Source organism: Ranitomeya imitator, chromosome 3, assembly GCF_032444005.1.
Source record: "Ranitomeya imitator isolate aRanImi1 chromosome 3, aRanImi1.pri, whole genome shotgun sequence".
Classification (NCBI taxonomy): domain Eukaryota; kingdom Metazoa; phylum Chordata; class Amphibia; order Anura; family Dendrobatidae; genus Ranitomeya; species Ranitomeya imitator.
This window is the reverse complement of record NC_091284.1, coordinates 710808071-710830262: the sequence shown is the minus strand read 5'-3', so window position 1 is coordinate 710830262 and position 22192 is coordinate 710808071.

Here is a 22192-nt window from a genome sequence, read left to right as displayed (position 1 = left end):
AGAGCTTTGTGGGTGAGAACAAGTACTTTGAATTGGATCCTATAATGAATGGGCAGCCAGTGTAATGACTGACGAAGAGTGGCTGCATCTGAATACCACTTAGCCAGGTAGATGACCTCGGCTGCCGCATTAAGGATAGACTGGAGAGGGGAAAGTCGAGTAATTGGGAGGCCAATTAATAGAGCATTGCAGTAGTCCAGGCGGGAGTGGATCAGGGCGACAGTGAGGGTTTCTGTTGTTTCCATGGTGAGAAAAGGGCAGATTCTAGAAATGTCCTTTAGGTGTAAGGGGCACAAGCGGGCAAGAGATTGTATATGGGAGGTGAAGGAGAGATTGGTGTCAAATGCAACACCCAGACAGTGCAAATGCTGCCAGAGTGTTATTATGGTGCGACCCATGGAGAGGGAAATGTCAGATTTAGGGAGGTTAGTAGACAGTGGGAGCAGAAGAAGTTCAGTTTTGGAGAGGTAGAGTTTCAGATAGAGGGCGGACATGATATCGGAGACTGCGGACAGACAATCAGTGGTGTTCTGTAGTACAGTGGGAGTAAGGTCAGGGGATGACATATATAGTTATAGTTATAGTTGAAATAAGGACATCTCACATTTTTACAGAATCTCTCTCATGTGTTGAGTACCACGACTCATTATGCAGTCTACACCCTTGACTGATCTGAATGGAGAGGAGGTTTCTCTGCCCATCCAATACAACCAAATATAGCACAAAATTAGAGTTTTGCTGCTGTACTGTTAAAAAAAGTTAGAAGTACAATAATTTTATAATTTTAAAAAATGTTTCCTTTTTTATTTATACTACTAAAATAGCATAACAAGTGAAAGCAGCATAGCAAAAGATTTTAAATAGTGGGAGAATATAGCTTAAAATAAAATCTAAGTGAAAAGAATATAACTAAAAAGTAGGACACATCATCTATCTACAGTATGTATGTTCTTTATCATTTATTAAAAACTGCCCCAGTCCATGGTCCTAGGAACTAGCTAGCATGGTTCCATCAGCTTCAATAGATGTACCCTGAATGAATTCCTAACTTGTTTCTGTATGTTGGCAGAGAAAACATACCAATTCCAGCCTCTAAATGTGAATGTTCTCCTGACTACATCATTTCTGAATAATTGTTTTGGAATTCATAAGTTGATTAAGTCAAAGAGTCCTGACAGGAGAACACTAACAGGACAATACACCGCAATGCAGAACTTCCCACCCCCCAGTGGGACTTTAAAAAAAGTTAACATTTCTAAAATAAAGAAACAAATAAAAATATAAAATAAAAAACACAAATGGTAAAAGTTTAAATTAACACCCATTTCCCATTTGTGACATAAAAAAGAAAAAACTAAAAGAAAAAATAAGTATATTTGGTAACACTGCATCTATAATGCAGCGTCCCAGGGTCCTGGTCGTTGCAGTAATGTCATTTTCCTCTAGAGGGGAGTGATGTTACGTTTGGAGGCAATAAAGGAGATCTCTTTACCAGGTACCACAAACATACAACACGTCATACTCCAGTCCAACAGGGGGAGCTATGCTCCTATTTATTAGGGCACTCTTCATACTTAGGTAAAACTGGCAGCCTGGAGAAGAAGTTAGGCAGTTGCTGGCTGAGCTTCGTTCAGGTAGTTGGTCCCTGACGGGTGGGAGCCTGTCAGAGGCCTGGACAGAGGGACACAGAGCTGCGCCTGCCCTAAGTGCGGCAGTTCCTAAGAAAGGACACGACAAGAGAACTGTATTGTAGAGAGGGTGAAGAAGTTATAGCAAAGGAGTGTATACCAATTGGAGTTCTGCCCAGCACAGGCTGCCTCCTTCTGAGGCGCAGGATCCCGGTAGCCGGAACACCGAGGGAGCAACAGTCCTTTATGCCTTGCTCCAGAGACTGGCAGGACAGCTAATTGCAAGTTACTGATCCGCCCTATACCCAAGAGGCAAGGTGGCACCCACGAGTGGCCGGGGCATGATAGAGTCCCTGTAAAAAGCCTCAAGTCACCGGTCATATGGGTTTGTCCTATCCATCTGGGGGACAGAGAGAGAGACATAGCATCGATAATATCTGCAACAGTTGTGAGGACCTTATGAGAAGCTTAGCAGTAAGGTAGTACAACACACGGTGCTAGAGGAAGGCTACTGATTTCTACCTGGATAAGGGGACTCTGGATTTGCCTCCAAACCGGCCGGACTCTGCCTACCCTGTGGTCTGTGCTCTGGACTGTGGATGCTGAAACCTTCAGTAAAAAGGTAAAGAGACCGCAATCATATGTCTTCGTTCTTCACTGTGCCTTACACCATCCACCATCTACACACTGGGAAACCCTGGGGACATACTTCACCCTGTGGGAAGGTATACCATCTAGCTGCCATAACATCACCCCAGCGTACTCCTTAGCAGCGTCAGTCACCCTGACCGAATACCACAGGTGGCGTCACGAATATATCCCTTTAAAGACCTTTCCCTTTAACACGGACGTCCCGAGGGCCATGGACCGGGTCAGCCACCGTGACATCCCCCTTGAGAACTGAAGGACGCGGTTCCGAGTACCTGCTGCCCTTGGGGGTGCTCGAATAGCATATAATGATAAAATATGTGATTTAAAGAGAACCTTTCAGCTGATTCATGGTGAAAACCACAGGCTGCATGAATCAAATAACTGCAATGGGGCATATTATTCTCTGAAATGATACAACCTTTCAGACAAGGTATAGTTTGATGATCGTGCCAAAGACTATAGGAATAAATTAGACCAGTCCGGCACCACCCTTGGCCGGCTTCTCCCAGCGTTACTCCAGGTGATTAACAGGTCTTTACCGTAGCAAAAGACCTGTCAACAACATGGTGGACCACTGGGAAAAGCCAGCTGGTGGAGCAGGACTAGTTTCCTCTCTGGCCATAACTATATTCTCTAACAGATTTTCTAAATATATGTACAGTATATATGGTATCAATATGTGATTATTTATTTTCTTCAAAATATATCTGTTATATTTATTATCTTGGTACACCCCATACACTATGCTTTTAACTACCTATTTTGTGTAATTCATTTCCCCTAAATCAACTTAAACCTACTTTGTTTTCAACTAATTTCCAATAAATATTATATTTCATATATTCGTTTTTTGGTCATTTTTGTAAGTTTTCTTCAGCCATTTCTCCATGTTATTCATAATCAATAATTCTATCAAAAGAAATACAATGCAATTCATATTGTTAATTCTATAAATGGATAACAGTGAATTAAACCCCATCGATCTGTGCCACATTCACATTTGTCATAAGTGTAATCACATTGTTGGTTGTGTATTTGGAAAACACCGACCCACCACATTTCTGAGATTCTCCATTGGTTGCCTTAGCTTTGTCTACTCGTGACATTCTACATTACGTCTCTTAGGAATCCCAGAATAGCATGACGAGGTTGGAAATCTTGTAAGTTTTGTCGTAAAGTGTCAGTTTATATTATATTATATTTGTATTGTTAAACCACTCAGACAGTCACAGTGGACACCCAGGTTACGGTAGTAGTTTTCTTTTGCAGATGTTTGACATCCACAGGACATCTGTTTAAAGTTAAAAGTCTATTTTCCCAGCTAAATGCTTCTAGTGAAGACAGAATGGCAGCCAAAGCCATCCCTCATGTCTATTCAGGGCACATGACACTGTTAATGAGACAAAACAAGGGACTGGAAGACAGGTGTGTTTGCAGATGACCTACAAACCCTGGATAATCAAGGAGTTAACGTTTACTGCCCCTGTTAAGCTTTAAATACTCTAAACTGAACATATGTGACAAGGCAAGGAGTAATGGCTTTACCACAGGGGAAGAATGAAAGGGAAGAGTGACATAGTCTACCATTTGTTACTTCTGTGTTCTTTTTCTGACAGCAGCAATAAATCTGGGGTTAATTATATTAACTTCTTAATGATGAGAGATTTTCCTGTTGTTTTTTTTTTTCACTTTTGGTTTTTCCTCAACTTTTCCAAGTGCCATAACTTTTTTTATTTTTCCTTCCACATAGACTTTTGTGGAGTTTTTTTTTGCGATGTGAGCTGTTGTTTTGATGGCCGCCACTCAATTTGTATTGAAGGACGGAGATTTTTAAAAAAAAGAAAGAAATGGCGAAAAAAACACAATTCTGCCATTGTTTTGGGGGGGTTGTTTTTACGGCGTTCATCCGGTGGAAAAAATTACCTGGAAACAAGAGTGTCAGTACAATTGTGGGGAAACCAAACATGCATAGATTTGTTTTCTATTAAGGGATGAAAAAAATTCCGAATTTTAGCTGAGCGTCACAGGAGGGCCAAGATTGCAATGATGGGCCTTTAGCAGGCTCCCCAACTGCTATGCTAACTATTCCGTACCCATCGTGGAGTCCCGATGGGAGTTGGTGCGCACACACAATGTCAGTGTCGCTGTCAGAAATTGACAGCGGCCTATAAATAGTTAACTGCTCAACTCTAGCAGCAATGTTTAGACACAAATTAAGGATATGTAATATAGGATTTTTATGGCTTCGTAAGGTATTTGACCGAAATTAACATGGAAAATATACAATTCACTTCCTGCTTTGGATATAACAGTCTAGAATTTTTGGATGTTAAAATTGAAATTGTGGATGGGGTAATTAATACATGTGTACATAGAAAGCCTACAGCTACAAATAATATGTTACACTTTAAGGCCGGCGTCACACATGCGAGTTTTACGGACGTAAGAGCGCAGAAACTACGTCCGTAAAACTCGCAAAAAATACGGCACAATTATTCTCTATGCCTCTGCTCCTATCTGCCGTATTTTACTGATCAGTATTATACGGCTTTCTACGGCCGTACAAAATCGCAGCATGCTGCGTTTGTCACCGTACTGCGCAAGAAATACGCCAATGAAAGTCTATGGAAGCGTGAAAAATACGGATTACACACGGACAAGCAGTGTGACTTGCGAGAAATACGCAGCGCTGTTAGAGAGAAAAGCCGGCAATTCAGTGCGGTGTACAGTAAAATCACACTGACAGCTTACAGTAGAATAGGTAGAATAAATGTGTACACATAGAATAGGTATATATATATATATATGTCAGTGAGACACATATATGTATATATATTAATATTTATTCCAGCGCTATACAGCTTGAAAGCCGGTAATTCAATTACCGGCTTTTTCTTTCTCCTTCCTAAAACCCGACATGATTTGAGACATGGTTTACATACAGTAAACCATGTCTTCTCTCCATTTTTTTTGCAGATTCCACACTACTAATGTCAGTAGTGTGTATCTGCAAAATTTGGCCGTTCTAGCTCTTAAAATAAAGGGTTAAATGGCGGAAAAAATTGGCGTGGGCTCCCGCGCAATTTTCTCCGCCAGAGTAGTAAAGCCAGTGACTGAGGGCAGATATTAATAGCCTGGATCGTGGGATCTCCCAGGCTTTCTAGGAAAGTTCCCACGATCTATGAACATCCAGCAGAGGGCGCCTCACCGCAAATGAAGCTAAATATAGCTCATTGATCTATATTTAGACTCATTCCCCGGGGTTTTGCAGCGAGGAGTAGCATTGTATTAGCAAAGCTCCTTGCTGCAAAATGTTTTAACCCCTTCAGAAGGATTTACATCGTTGGACGTTACAGATCTGCGGAGGGTAAGTATATTGTTGGTTTATTATGTTTTTTCTTTCACAGAACGAGGGTCTTCAGTGACTGGATTGGGCGTACAATAAAATACTCCAACAACCATTGTTTTTATTTCATTAAAATAATTTTAAATAATGTGTTTGTGTTTTATTTAACCCTTTACTACAATTGGATTAATAATGGATAGGTGTCATAATTGACGCCTCTCCATTATTAATTAGGCTTAATGTCACCTTACAATAGCAAGGTGGCATTAACCCTTCATTACCCCATATCCCACCGCTACACGGGAATGGGAAGAAAGTGGCCAAGTGCCAGAATAGGCGCATCTTCCAGATGTGCCTTTTCTGGGGTGGCTGGGGGCAGATATTTTTAGCCAGGGGGGGGCCAATAACCATGGACCCTCTCCAGGCTATTAATATCTGCCCTCAGTCACTGGCTTTACTACTCTGGCGGAGAAAATTGTGCGGGAGCCCACGCCAATTTTTTCCGCCATTTAACCCTTTATTTTAAGAGCTAGAACGGCCAAATTTTGCAGATACACACTACTGACATTAGTAGTGTGGAATCTGCAAAAAAAATGGAGAGAAGACATGGTTTACTGTATGTAAACCATGTCTCAAATCATGTCGGGTTTTAGGAAGGAGAAAGAAAAAGCCGGTAATTGAATTACCGGCTTTCAAGCTGTATAGCGCTGGAAAAAGTATTAATATATATACATAAGAAAAATACAAATTTATTTAGACATAAAATATACAAAATTATAACAAGGTAGAGCTAACCCTGCAGGATAGGGGAAATAGCAGTCCGCACTTCACTATGGTATCAATATAAGCAATATGTAGCTAATTTCAAGTAAAAAGTATCAGGAGACATTTCCTATTAGATACCATCATATAGTCAAAGGCATTAAAGCAGCACAGATGTAGAGAGATCTCAATTAGCCTAATGAGGTCAGTGTAACTCCATTGACATAAAGTGGCATAGTGCAAACAGATATCAGCAAATGCTGTGTCTAGGGATGACGCTGAAATATCAAATAGGCGATAAATATAAATATAATGCTTGCATAAATTACCTATTAGGAAGTGTGGTAGCCGGACCCCTGCCTGCCGCCTCAACGCGCGTTTCGCCGATCTTCTTCAGGAGGCGTGGCTTGGATCATGTGTGGGTCACGTTATATAGTGCAGTATGGCCAATGAAGTGCAGAGCCGCTTAGAAGTCGGCGCATGCGCGGATGTCAAGGCGCCGACAGAAAAAAGACACTTCCTGCAGTGCCCGTGGAGCGCAAACAATCCACCGTCGCTGAGCGACGGCGACTGCGTGCGGTCACTATGGGCGCGTTAGGAAGGTCTAGGACACCTTGATCCCGGGCATGCGCACAAGCCGGCAAGACATGTAATGTGGAGAACCTAAGGCTGCGCTAAGTGTAAGATCTAGATGTGAACATCATGCCTGCACGGGGGAGACAGCGATGGGAGGGGAAAGTCCAAACGTGCCTCAATCCCGAGCACACATAAAGCTCACAGCAATAAAGTATATGCAGGGGAAAATTATATTGGATAAATTACATCAGTCCTATGCATATATCGATATAGTGATTGTGAAGGAATGACCTATACAGTACCTCAAGATAACAAAATATAACCAATCATTATAATCAAGGAAGACATGATACATTAGAAGGACTTATATATAGAATAAGTGCTAAAAATTATATATTAAAATAATGATGTGAATTTGGGCTAAAAAATAATAAAAGTGTAAATAATTTGAAAATTAATTGTTATGTGATCTATCAATATAAAAAAAATCGGAAATTACCCAAGATAGAATACCAATTCTTAGGATATCTATATGTGAACAGTGTATAGATATCAATATGTGATAACAGTAGTTATAGCTTAAAATCAATATGCATAAAATTCGTTGGGCACTGAAAAAGTACCAAAAATTATTATCATAAGATAACCAGTCCAAAATACGTACAAAATACATTAATTATAAATAACAATAACACCATAAAGGTGAATATTCGTGTTGTCCAATTCTTTTCTTTCTCCATTCCTCCTGTATTAAGATTGGGAAACCGTAACAGTCTGTCAGGAATTCCTTCAATGGATCAATGATGTAAAGCAGCAACTCCACAGTCAGTCGGCAATTCGCAGCCAAGATAGATATAATATGCATACGCACTATATAAGTACAAGCAGAAAAAAATTAAAATCTAAACATAAACAATTAAAAACGATAACCACACATGAAGGAAAACAAAATTAAAAATAAAAATGCAACAAAGAATAGATAAAAACCCAGAGATTATTTCATATATAGATTATAAGAACGAGCTAAATCCATGACTTTCATTGAGCCCATTTGGTACCAATGTACCGTATTTAGGCGAAAAATCCATCGACTTTCCACCTGAGACAAGATCTTAAATAGATTACCCCCCCTTACGCCAAGATTTACCTGATCGATAGCTAAGACTTGAAGGCCCTTTGCATCTGATTCGTGCATTGTTCTAAAATGTCTAGGGAGAGTTTTCAATTGATCTCCCTCCTTACTTTCTTTAGATTTTTCAATATCTCGCACGTGCTCGCGTACTCTGACGCGGAGTTCTCTGGTCGTCATTCCGATGTATATTAAGTTACATGGACAGCGTGCAAGATAAATCACGCCTTGGGATGAACAGGTAAGGTATTTCCTGATTAAGAATTTCTTTGATCCCTCTGAATTGGAGAATTCTTTGCTCTTTATAGTGTTTGTACAGGCTTTACATCTTTTGAACACTCTTTTTTGGGTCTTTTTCTTAATTGAAACTCCCTTATGTGATATCTGTAGTATTAGAGTGATCCACGTTAATGGATAATTTGTTGGTGGAATTAGATGTTCTAATATACATATATGTGTCTACTGACATATATATATATATATATATATATATATATATATATATATATATATATATATATATAGACAATATATATATATATTTTTTTTTCTTTTTGGGACACATGGATCATTTCTATAGCGGTATGTTGGTTTTGCAAGCCTGCGAGAAAACCACGCAGTACGGATGCCATACGGATTACATACGGAGGATGCCATGCGCAAAAAACGCTGACACACCCTGCCTACGGAGGAGCTACGGACCACTATTTTCGGGACTTTTCAGCGTATTACGGCCGTAATATACGGACCGTATTGTTTTACGCTGTGTGTGACGCCGGCCTAATAGTGCACATCGAGTGCACACAAAAAGAAGCTTGCCATACAGTCAGGCCGGTTTCACACGTCAGTGGCTCCGGTACGTGAGGTGACAGTTTCCTGTAAAATCAATGTGTCTCTGCACATGTCAGCGTGTTTTCACGGACCGTGTGTCCGTTTGAAAAACACGGAGACATGTCAGTGTTCGTGGGAGCACACGTATTACACGGACCCATTAAAGTCAATGGGTTCATGTATAACACGTACCGCACACGGATGCTGTCCGTGTGCAGTCCGAGTGCCGTGCAGGAGACAGCGCTACAGTAAGCGCTGTCCCCCCAGCGTGGTGCTGAAGCCGCCATTCATTTCTTCTCTCCAACAGCGTTCACTGGAGAGAAGATATGAAAAATCTTTTTTTTTTGGTGTTTAAGGGGTGGAGCCGCATATTCATCACTGTAATGAGCGGTACCACGTGACCGCTCATACAGGAGAAGCAGCAGTGAGGAGAGGAAGCAGCGAGGGAGCCATTTAAGTATTTTATTAACAGCGGAGGGGGCGCAAAGGGGGTGGGAGGGGGTTGGGGACAGGGATAATTTTTTTAAACACCAAAAAAAAAAAGATTTTTCATATCTTCTCTCCAGCGAACGCTGCTGGAGAGTCGGCACATAGGCGGCACATGGATGCCGCACGTGTGCCACACTGATGTGCCACATGAACACACGGACACACGGACACGGATAATTCCGGTACCGATTTTTCCGGTAGCGGAATTATCTGGATGTGTGAGACTGGCCTTAAATGAAGTGCAAATTCGGGTTGAAAATGTTTCATAAATGGATTTATTGAAGAAAAGGAAAAAACAGAAAAAGCCAAATAAGAAAGATGAAAACTCAGGACAGAGATTCATCTTCAGTTTCAAACATAGTCTGATTGATAGTATAGTGCACACAGTGATCGGTAAAAAATAGCATTTATTACAGTCTGACAGAGACCTGTATAACATCAGCTCTATTGGTCCACAATTTGCATATAAAAAAACTAAAAATTTGGCGGATTTATTAGTCCATAATCAATTGTTACCAATAGAGAACAACTGGTTAAAAAAAAATTCCCCGCAAGGGAATCTTAAATAAGTCAGTGTAACTTCTACCATTTTCATATAGTTAAAAATACAACATAAGGTTAGCAATTTTATCTCATGTAAAAGCAGGTTTGTAGTGTACGTTTTGTTCTGCCCATGTTTATTTTTTTACATAGGAAAAACTATTAGAGAACAGTAATGTCTCATATTCTGGTCCCTATCCTGTAGTAATGTCCTCCATCCTTGTCCCCTTTGTGCCGCTCTCCAAATTTCACATTAAAAAAATACTTATCAACTCTCCTCCGCTCTCTCAGCGAACAGCATCCTCTTCTTCTTCCACATGTGAGATATCGCATGGCAGTGATATCATACACTGCCGACACACCGTTGTCAATTGCCGGCCTCTGAATGATAGTGGCTGGTATTGGTATTGCAACAAGGACACACATTCAATTGAAGTGAAGCACTAGCGCTAACGTACCCGCGGGCCGCATGAAACAGCCCGAGAGACTGCGAATTTGAAACCCTTGCATTAGAGGATGTGAACACCAGTGATTTACGTATTTAATTAAATTACCTAAAGGGAATCTGTCAATAGGATGAACACTCTTAAGCCGCCTCTATGGGCTTTTATGTCACAGAAAGTTGACTAAAATGATACCTTGATATCTGAGTCTGTGATCTGATGTTTTGTTTGCGAAAAGTCCACGTTTTTCTTTAAAGGGAACCTGTCACTTAATTTGAAGCATCTAAAGTGTCTCCAGTACATTGTTAGAGATGCAATGTGCATAACTAATATGTTTTTTTCATTAAAAACTTCACTGTAATCCTTAGCAAAAAGCACTTTATATAGTTACACACGTGGTCAAAAATGTTGGTACCCCTCGTTTAATGACAGAAAAACCCACAATGGTCACAGAAATAACTTGAATCTGACAAAAGTAATAATAAATTAAAAATCTATGAAAATGATCAAATGAAAGTCAGACATTGCTTTACAACCATGCTTCCACAGAATTTAAAAAAAAATTCAAGAAATAGGCCTGGACAGAAATGATGGTGCCCTTAACTTAAGATTTTGTTGCACAACCTTTTGAGGCAATCACTGCAATCAAACGATTCCTGTAACTGTTAATGAGACTTCTGCACCTCTCGACAGGTATTTTCACCCACTCCTCAAGAGCAAACTGCTCCAGTTGTCTCGAGTTTGAAGGTTGCCTTTTCCAGACGGCATGTTTCAGCTCTTTCCAAAGATGCTCAATAGGATTTAGGTCAGGGCTCATAGAAGGCCACTTCAGAATAGTCCAATGCTTTCCTCTTAGCCATTCTTGGGTGTTTTTAGCTTTGTGTTTTGGGTCATTATCCTGTCGCAAGACCCATGACCTGTGACTGAGACCAAGCTTTCTGACACTGGGCAGAACATTTCTTTCTAGAATATCTTGATAGTCTTGAGATTTCATTGCACCCTGCACAGATTCTAGACTCCCTGTGCCAGATGCAGCAAAGCAGCCCCAGAACATAACAGAGCCTCCTCCATATTTCACAGTAGGGACAGGTTCTTTTCTTGATATGCTTCATTTTTCCATCTGTGAACATAGAGCTGATGTGCCTGACCAAAAAGTTCCATTTTTGTCTCATCTGTCCATAGGACATTCTCCTAGAAGCTTTGTGGCTTGTCAATATGAAGTTTGGCAAATTCCAGTTTGGCTTTTTTATGATTTTTTTCAACAATAGTGTCCTCCGTGGTCGTCTTCCATGAAGTCCACTTTGGCTCAGGCAACAACATATGGTGCGATCTGACACTGATGTTCCTTGAGCTTGAAGTTCACCTATAATCTGTTTACAAGTTTTTCTGGGCTCTTTTCTTACCATTCGTATTATCCGTCTCTTTGATTTGTCATCAATTTTCCTCCTGCGTCCAGGGAAGTTGGCTACAGTTAAATTTCTGAATAATATGTGCAACTGTAGTCACAGGAACATCAAGCTGCTTGGAGATGGTCTTATAACTTTGACCTTTACCATGGTTGTCTATCATTTTCTTTCTAATCTTCTGAGACAACTCCTTCCTTTGCTTCCTCTGGTCCATTTTGAGTGTGATACACACAATGTCACCAAACAGCACAGTGAGTATCTGTAGCCCTATATACAGGCCCACTCACTGATTCTAAGATTGCAGACACCTGTGATGCTAATTAGTGGACACACCATGATTTAACATATCCCTTTTGTCACATTATTTTCATTTTAAATACCCCACTGTCGAAGATATTTATTTAAGTATTCTATTTGCACGGTGAAATCTGTTGACAGATCACCTCTAATGGTTTATTACCCGTTTAGTATAATTTGGATTGGGGTCACAATGGTGCTTTGGGACCTCAGCAAACTGTGAAAATTGGGCTCTGCAAAGTACTCACCTAATATCAGGGAGAAGAATATGTATTGCGGCAGGTACACAGAAATTATGCCAACATTAAAGCCCCTTAATGTTCTCCCCCAACTATTATACTCCTTTCATAGCCCTTACAGAATGTAATGCCCTTAAAAATTCCCCCTATACTGCATGCTACCCTTACACAATTTCACCCACAGTCCCGCTAGTACCAAATTTGCATAAATAGTTTAGGTAATAATAGTAAATGTGGGTTGCTATTTAACAAAATTTCTCATTTTGCTTTAATATATTTATTTATATTTATCCTCTTTGTTATGTCTTAATCCTGTTTTATTTGTGTCACTTTATCTCTCCTTTATCCCCCCATCTGTTTTTCTTCACTTTTCTCGACTTCAGCTACTAGGACCTTCTCTCTTGATGACTCATCCACAACAACATGCTTTTTCCACGTATCTGCACATAGTAAATTTCTACATATCCCCAGTAGTGAATTAACCCCTCTCTGACCTTAGACGTACTATCCCGTCGAGGTGCCCTGGGCCTATCTGACCCTTGACAGAATAGTACGTCATAGCGATCGGCCGTGCTCACGGGGGGAGCGCGGCCGATCGCGGCCGGGTGTCAGCTGCCTATCGCAGCTGACATCCGGCACAATGTGCCAGGTGTGGGCACATTAACCCCCGGCACACCGCGATCAAACATGATCGCGGTGTGCCAGCGGTACAGGGAAGCGTCTCGCAGGGAGGGGGCTCCCTGCGGGCTTCCCTGAGACCCCCGCAGCAACGCAATGTGATCGCGTTGCTGCGAGGGTCTCCTTACCTCCCTCCCTGCTCCAGGCCCGGATCCAAGATGGCCACGGCATCCGGGTCCTGCAGGGAGGGAGGTGGCTTCACAGCGTCTGCTTAGAGCAGGCACTGTGAAGCCTGCAGTGCTCTACGTCAGATCACTGATCTGACAGAGTGCTGTGCAAACTGTCAGATCAGTGATCTGTGATGTCCCCCTCTGGGACAAAGTAAAAAAGTTTTTAAAAAAATTTCCAAATGTGTAAAAAAAAAAAAAAAATTTAAAAATTCCTAAATAATGAAAAAAAATATATATATTATTCCCATAAATACATTTCTTTATCTAAATAATAAAGACAAACAATAAAAGTACACATATTTAGTATCGCCGCGTCCGTAACAACCCAACCTATAAAACTGTCCCACTAGTTAACCCCTTCAGTAAACACCGTAAGAAAAGAAAAAAACGAGGCAAAAAACAACGCTTTATTATCATCCCGCCGAACAAAAAGTGGAATAACACACGATCAAAAAGACAGATATAAATAACCATGGTACCACTGAAAATGTCATCTTGTCCCGCAAAAAATGACCCACCATACAGTATGATCAGCAAAAAATAAAAAAGTTATAGTCCTCAGAATAAAGCGATGCCAAAATAATTATTTTTTCTATAAAATAGTTTTTATCGTATAAAAGCGCCAAAACATAAATAAATAATATAAATTAGGTATCGCTGTAATCGTACTGAACCGAAGAATAAAACTGCTTTATCAATTTTACCAAACGCGGAACGGTATAAACGCCTCCCCCAAAAGAAATTCATGAATAGCTGGTTTTCGGTCATACTGCCTCACAAAAATCGGAATAAAAAGCGATCAAAAAATGTCACGTGCCCGAAAATGTTACCAATAAAAACGTCAACTCGTCCCACAAAAAACAAGACCTCACATGACTCTGTGGACTCAAACATGGAAAAATTATAGCTCTCAAAATGTGGTAACGCAAAAAATATTTTTTGCAATAAAAAGCGTTTTTCAGTGTGTGACGGCTGCCAATCATAAAAATCCGCTAAAAAACCCGCTATAAAAGTAAATCAAACCCCCCTTCATCACCCCCTTAGTTAGGGAAAAATTTTAAAAATGTATTTATTTCCATTTTCCCATTAGGGTTAGGGCTAGGGTTAGGGCTAGGGTTAGGGTTAGGGCTAGGGTTAGGGTTAAGGCTAGGGTTAGGGATAGGGCTAGGGTTAGGGCTAGGGTTAGGGCTAGGGTTAGGGCTAGGGTTAGGGTTAGGGCTAGGGTTAGGGATAGGGCTAGGGTTAGGGCTAGGGTTAGGGCTAGGGTTAGGGCTAGGGTTAGGGTTAGGGTAGGGTTAGGGCTAGGGTTAGGGTTAGGGCTAGGGTTAAGGCTACAGTTAGGGTTGGGGCTAAAGTTAGGGTTAGGGTTGGGGCTAAAGTTAGGGTTAGGGTTGGGGCTAAAGTTAGGGTTAGGGTTTGCATTACATTTACGGTTGGGAATACGGTTGGGATTAGGGTTAGGGGTGTGTCTGGGTTAGAGGTGTGGTTAGGGTTACCGTTGGGATTAGGGGTAGGGGTGTGTTTGCATCAGGGTTTCAGTTATAATTGGGGGGGTTCCACTGTTTAGGCACATCAGGGGCTCTCCAAACATGACATGGCGTCCGATCTCAATTCCAGCCAATTGTGCGTTGAAAAAGTAAAACAGTGCTCCTTCCCTTCCCAGCTCTCCCGTGTGCCCAAACAAGGGTTTACCCCAACATATCGGGTATCAGCGTACTCAGGACAAATCGGACAACAAATTTGGGGGTCCAATTTCTCCTGTTACCCTTGGGAAAATACAAAACTGGGGGCTAAAAAATAATTTTTGTGGGAAAAAAAGATTTTTTATTTTCACGGCTCTGCGTTATAAACTGTAGTGAAACATTTGGGGGTTCAAAGTTCTTACAACACATTTAGATAAGTTCCTTGAGGGGTCTAGTTTCCAATATGGGGTCACTTGTGGGGGGTTTCTACTGTTTAGGTACATTAGGGGCTCTGCAAACGCAATGTGACGCCTGCAGACCAATCCATCTAAGTCTGCATTCCAAGTGATGCTCCTTCCCTTCCAAGCCCTCCCATGCGCCCAAACATTGGTTCCCCCCACATATCGGGTATCAGCGTACTCAGGACAAATTGAACAACAAAATTTAGGGTCCAATTTCTCCTGTTACCCTTGGAAAAATACAAAACTGGGGGCTAAAATATAATTTTTGTGGAAATTTTTTTTTTTTTATTTGCACAGCTCTGCGTTATAAACTGTAGTGAAATACTTGGGGGTTCAAAGCTCTCACAACACATCTAGATGAGTTCCTTAGGGGGTCTACTTTCCAAAATGGTGTCACTTGTGGGGGGTTTCTACTGTTTAGGTACATTAAGGGCTCTGCAAACGCAATGTGACGCCTGCAGACCATTCCATCTAAGTCTGCATTCCAAATGGCGCTCCTTCCCTTCCGAGCCCTCCCATGCACCCAAACGGTGGTCCCCCACACATATGGGGTATCAGCGTACTCAGGACAAATTGGACAACAACTTTTGGGGTCCAATTTCTCCTGTTACCCTCGGGAAAATACAAAACTGGGGGCTAAAATATAATTTTTGTGGGAAAAAAATGTTGTTTTCTTTTTTTTTACGGCTCTGCATTATAAACTTCTGTGAAGCCCTTGGTGCGTCAAAGTGCTCACCACACATCCAGATAAGTTCCTTAGAGGGTCTACTTTCCAAAATGGTGTCACTTGTTGGGGGTTTCAATGTTTAGGCACATCAGTGGCTCTCCAAATGCAACATGGCGTCCCATCTCAATTCCTGTCAATTTTGCATTGATAAGTCAAACGGCGCTCCTTCCCTTCTGGGCTCTACCATGTGCCCAAACAGTGGTTTACCCCCACATATGGGGTATCAGCGTACTCAGGACAAATTGTACAACAACTTTTGGGGTCCAATTTCTTCTCTTACCCATGGGAAAATAAATAATTGGGGGCAAAAATATAATTTTTGTGAAAAAATATAATTTTTTATTTTTACGGTTCTGCATTATAAACTTCTGTGAAGCACTTGGTGGGTCAAAATGCTCACCACACCTCTAGATAAGTTCCTTAGGGGGTCTACTTTCCAAAATGGTGTCACTTGTGGGGGGTTTCAATGTTTAGGCACATCAGTGGCTCTCCAAACGCAACATGGCGTCCCATCTCAATTCCTGTCAATTTTGCATTGAAAAGTCAAATGGCGCTCCTTCACTTCCGAGCTCTGTCATGCACCCAAACAGTGGTTTACCCCCACATATGGGGTATCAGCGTACTCAGGTCAAATTGTACAACAACTTTTGGGGTCCATTTTCTCCTGTTACCCTTGGTAAAATAAAACAAATTGAAGCTGAAATAAATTTTTTGTGAAACAAAGTTAAATGTTCATTTTTATTTAAACATTCCAAAAATTCCTATGAAACACCTGAAGGGTTAATAAACTTCTTGAATGTGGTTTTGAGCACCTTGAGGGGTGCAGTTTTTAGAATGGTGTCACACTTGGATATTTTCTATCATATAGACCCCTCAAAATGACTTCAAATGAGATGTGGTCCCTAAAAAAAAATGGTGTTGTAAAAATGAGAAATTGCTGGTCAACTTTTAACCCTTATAACTCCCTAACAAAAACAAATTTTGGTTCCAAAATTGTGCTGATGTAAAGTAGACATGTGGGAAATGTTGCTTATTACCGTATATACTCGAGTATAAGCCGACCCGAGTATAAGCCGACCCCCCTAATTTTGCCACAAAAAACTGGGAAAACTTATTGACTCGAGTATAAGCCTAGGGTGGAAATGCAGCATTTACCGGTGAATTTCAAAAATAAAAATAGATCATTATTTCCCCATAGCTGTGCCATATAGTGCTCTACACCGTTCATTATTTCCCCATAGCTGTGCCCCATATAGTGCTCTGCACCGTTCATTGTGCCCCATAGCTGTGCCATATACGGTGCTCTGCTCCGTTCATTGTGCCCCATTGCTGTGCCATATACGGTGCTCTGCACCGTTCATTGTGCCCCATATCTGTGCCCATATACGGTGCTCTGCACCATTCATTGTGCCCCATTGCTGTGCCATATACGGTGCTCTGCACCGTTCATTGTGCCCCATTGCTGTGCCATATACGGTGCTTTGCACCGTTCATTGTGCCCCATTGCTGTGCCATATACGGTGCTTTGCACCGTTCATTGTGCCCCATAGCTGTGCCATATACGGTGCTCTGCACCGTTCATTGTGCCCCATTGCTGTGCCATATACAGTGCTCTGCAACGTTCATTGTGCCCCATTGCTGTGCCATATACGGTGCTCTGCACCGTTCATTGTGCCCCATTGCTGTGCCATATACGGTGCTCTGCACCGTTCATTGTGCCCCATTGCTGTGCCATATACAGTGCTCTGCACCGTTCATTGTGCCCCATTGCTGTGCCATATACGGTGCTCTGCACCGTTCATTGTGCCCCATTGCTGTGCCATATACGGTGCTCTGCACCGTTCATTGTGCCCCATTGCTGTGCCATATACGGTGCTCTGCACCGTTCATTGTGCCCCATTGCTGTGCCATATACAGTGCTCTGCACCGTTCATTGTGCCCCATATCTGTGCCCATATACGGTGCTCTGCTCCGTTCATTGTGCCCCATTGCTGTGCCATATACGGTGCTCTGCACCGTTCATTGTGCCCCATATCTGTGCCCATATACGGTGCTCTGCACCGTTCATTGTGCCCCATTGCTGTGCCATATACGGTGCTCTGCACCGTTCATTGTGCCCCATTGCTGTGCCATATACGGTGCTTTGCACCGTTCATTGTGCCCCATTGCTGTGCCATATACGGTGCTCTGCACCGTTCATTGTGCCCCATTGCTGTGCCATATACGGTGCTTTGCACCGTTCATTGTGCCCCATTGCTGTGCCATATACGGTGCTCTGCACCGTTCATTGTGCCCAATAGAAATCTCTGCCGCCGCTGCTGCTGCAATAAAAAAAAAAAACACATACTCACCTCCCTTGATTGCAGCTCCCGGCGTCTCGTTCCGGCGCCTCCATCTTCCCGGCGTCTCTGCTCTGACTGATCAGGCAGAGGGCGCCGCGCACACTGTATGCGTCATCGCGCCCTCTGCCTGAACAGTCAGAGCGCAGACGCCGGGAAGATGGAGGCGCCGGCCGGGAAGATGGAGCGGCGCCCGGCGGCTGGATCGAGGACAGGTGAATATGCTATACTTACCTAGTCCTGGCGATCCTCGCGCTGTCCCTCTGTCTGGTCTTCGGTGCCGCAGCTCTTCCTGTCAGCGGTCACCGACACCGCTGATTAGAGGAATGAATAGGCGGCTCCGCCCCTATGGGAGGTGGAGCCGCTTATTCATATCTCTAATGAGCGGTCCCACGTGACCGCTGAAGAGGGGAAGAAGCTGCAGCACAGAAGCCCGTGGGACGGCAGGGACAGCGCGAGGATCGCTGGGACTAGGTAAGTATACCTCAGCGCCCTCACCCCCTCACCCGCCGACCCTGCCACCCACATTTACTCGAGTATAAGCCGAGAGGGGCACTTTCAGACCAAAAATTTGGGCTGAAAATCTCGGCTTATACTCGAGTATATACGGTAAGTATTTTGTGTGACATATCTCTGTGATTCAATTGCATAAAAATTCAAAGTTGGAAAATTGCGAAATGTTCAAAATTTTCGCCAAATTTCTGTTTTTGTCACAAATAAACGCAGGTAATATCAAAGAAATTTTACCACTATCATGAAGTACAATATGTCCCGAGAAAAAAATGTCAGAATCACCAGGATCCGTTAAAGCATTCCAGAGTTATAACCTCATAAAGGGACAGTGGTCAGAATTGTAAAAATTGGCCTGGTCATTGACGTGCAAACCACACTTGGGGGTAAAGGGGTTAAAGACCCAGATTGGGAACGTATATCCCACAAACATATCATACGAATTACACTCATATTTACTTTGGCCGAATACCTAGGCTCCAAATGATCCCCAGTCATTGACCTACACTATTTGCCAACAATGCAGACTTTTGTGACAAATTAGAACGTATTATTAATATATGTGAATTTGATCTTACATTATTGAATATAGAATCTCTGCAAGAGACCGTTAGTGACACCAAGCAACAGATCACTACAACAGAAAACCTCAGCCTGATGAAGAGACCTGAGTAGCCTCGAAAACTTGCAATTTGTTACCATCTTTTCAGTTAGCCATTAAAAGGTATTGACCACTGAGGACTCTTAAATTTAAATATTTATATATTTACTGCCATGGTACAAAGATATATATTTTTTCCTGTACAATAGAATAGAACTTACAGCTACCAGTGGCGTATCTAGGGGGTGAAGCTGGGGCATGTGCCCCGGACACAGGGAGAAATCCTTGCAGCTCCGCTGCCTACAAGAGAAAATATCAGTGGAGCTGCAGCGATCTGTCTTCCTGCTTCCTGTCTGACCCACTCTTCCTCTCATACAGGCAGCTCCGCTGGATGACATCATCATTCAGCGGCCGGCTGTGCCAGAGGAAGGCGATGGAGATGCTACGGCAGAGCGTGCAGAGAGGTGAGAGGTTGTTTGTGTGTGTATAGAGGTGAGAGGTGCTGTGTGTGTGTGTTGTGTGTGCGAGCATGCATAGCGCTGCGGGGGAATTTGCAGAGAGGTAAAGGGTGTTGTGTGTGTCTGTGTGTGTATAGGGGAGGAGAGGGCAATGATGGGGCTGACGGGGAGAAGGCAATGATGGGGTGATGGAGAGGGCAATTATGGGGATGGTGGGGGAGGAGGAAATGATGGAAATGGTGGAATAGGCAATGATGGGGTGGGGAAAAGGCAATGATGGAGGTGGTGGAATGGGCAATGATGGGGTGGGGGAGAAGGCAATGATGGAGGTGGTGGAATGGACAATGATGGCGGTGGGGGAGAATGTAATGATGGTGGTGGGAAGGAGGAAATGATGGAGGTTGTGGAATGGGCAATTATATGGGGTGGTGGGGGAGAAAGCAATGATAGTGGTGGTGGAGAAGGCAATGATGGAGGAGATGAAGAGAGCAATGATGGGGTGGGGTAGAGGACAATAATGGGATGCAGGGGGAGGAGGGCAATGATGAGTGTTGGGGATTGGGATGAGAGGAAGGGGGACTTATAATGGACTTAGGAACAGGGGGAGGAAGACATTATTATCGCTACACAGTCCCTTAGTATAGAGTGTATGTACTTATTATGTATAACACAGTCCCTTAGTATATAGTGTACGTATATAGTGTACTCACTTAAATATAGCACAGTCCCTAGTATATAGTGTACTCACTAATTCTGTATAACGCCATCCTTAGTTACATAGTTTCCTCTTTTATTATGTATAACATCATCTCTTATTACGGACCATTCTCTCTAGTTATATATGGTGCTGTCCCTTATTATATAGCTTACTCTGCTGTTATGTACAGTGCTGTCTCTTACGGGGGATTTATTATGTGTGGGGACAATTTGAGTGGGGATAGGGGGATTTATTATGTGTGGGTAGAATATGAGATGGGATGGGGGGATTTATTATGTGTGGGGTGAGATTTGGAGTGGGGATGGGGGATTTAATGTGTGTGGGGAGATTTGGAGTGGAGATGGGGTTATTCATTGTGTGTGGGGAGATTTGTAGTGGGGATGGGGGATTTAATGTGTGGGGGAGATTTGAGGACACAAAATGAAGAGCAAAGGGGGAGATGGGGGCATATATATGAGGAAACAGTACAGGGGAATAGGGGGCATGTATGAGGAAACAGTATGGAGGAATTGGGGGCATGTATGAGGAAAGAGTATGGGGTAATTGGGGGCATGTATGAGGAAACAGTATGGGGAAAGGGCGGCATGTATAAGGAAACAATATGGGAGAATGAGAGCATGTATGAGGAAACAGTATCGGGGAATAGGGGGCATGTATGAGGAAACAGTATGGGGGAATGGGGGGCATATATGAGGAAACAGTATGGGGTGATGGGTGCAGACAGTATGGGGAGCGAATGGGGGAATGTATGTGGATACAGTATGAGTAGCGATGTGAAAAATGTATGTGGACACATTACGGGGAGTGAGGATGATGGGATGTGTGCAGACACAGTATGGTGAGTCAGATAAGCAGGCAGTATAGAAAGTGAGGGGGTAAATATATGAGGAAACAGTATGGTGAACAGGGGGATGTGAGAGGAGACAGTATGAGGAGGGAGTTCAATTGTATGAGGAGACAGTATGGGGGGAGAAAAGTGAGTGGGCACAGAATAGAAACTTGAGTAGTGGGGGCGTAGCATGGATGAACAGTGTAAGAGCACAACCACGAGAGGACAGTATAACAAGGAGGGGGAGTGTAATGAGAGTACAGTATATATACTGGGAAATATAGGGGGGACATAGTATAAGAGGACAGTGTGAAGATGGGGCCGGTATGGAAAGGAGAGGTCAGTGTGAAGAGCATGTACCATAAGAGGGACAGTGTGGGGGTCATATTTTGTGCAGACAATATAGTGAGGGGCAATTTTTTATTCAGGACCATTGTAATGACACTTCCATCTTAAGGGTGTGTGCACACGGAAGAATTTCTTGCAGAAAATTCCAGAAGAAAACCGGACATTTTCTGCAACAAAACCGCATGCGTTTTTTTCGCATTTTTTCCGCGTTTTTACCATGTTTTTTTTTCGATTTTTTTCTGGAGCTTTCCCAATGCATTACAAAGCGGGAGAAACGTAAAATTAATGAACATGCTGCGTTTTTTACCGCGATGCGTTTTTTTGTGGAAAAAAACGCATCATGTGCACCAAAATTGCAGAATGCATTCTAAATGATAGGATGCATATGTATGCATTTTTTATGCAAATGTTATTTGTGATACTGACTATTTCTCATGTTTTTATTTATTTTAGGAGCATTCCCGACCTGTGACACAGCGTATGCGTCATGAAAGTCGGTGCCAATCCGACCTGTGACGCATATGCTGTGTCACAGAATGATCGCGTCCCTGCA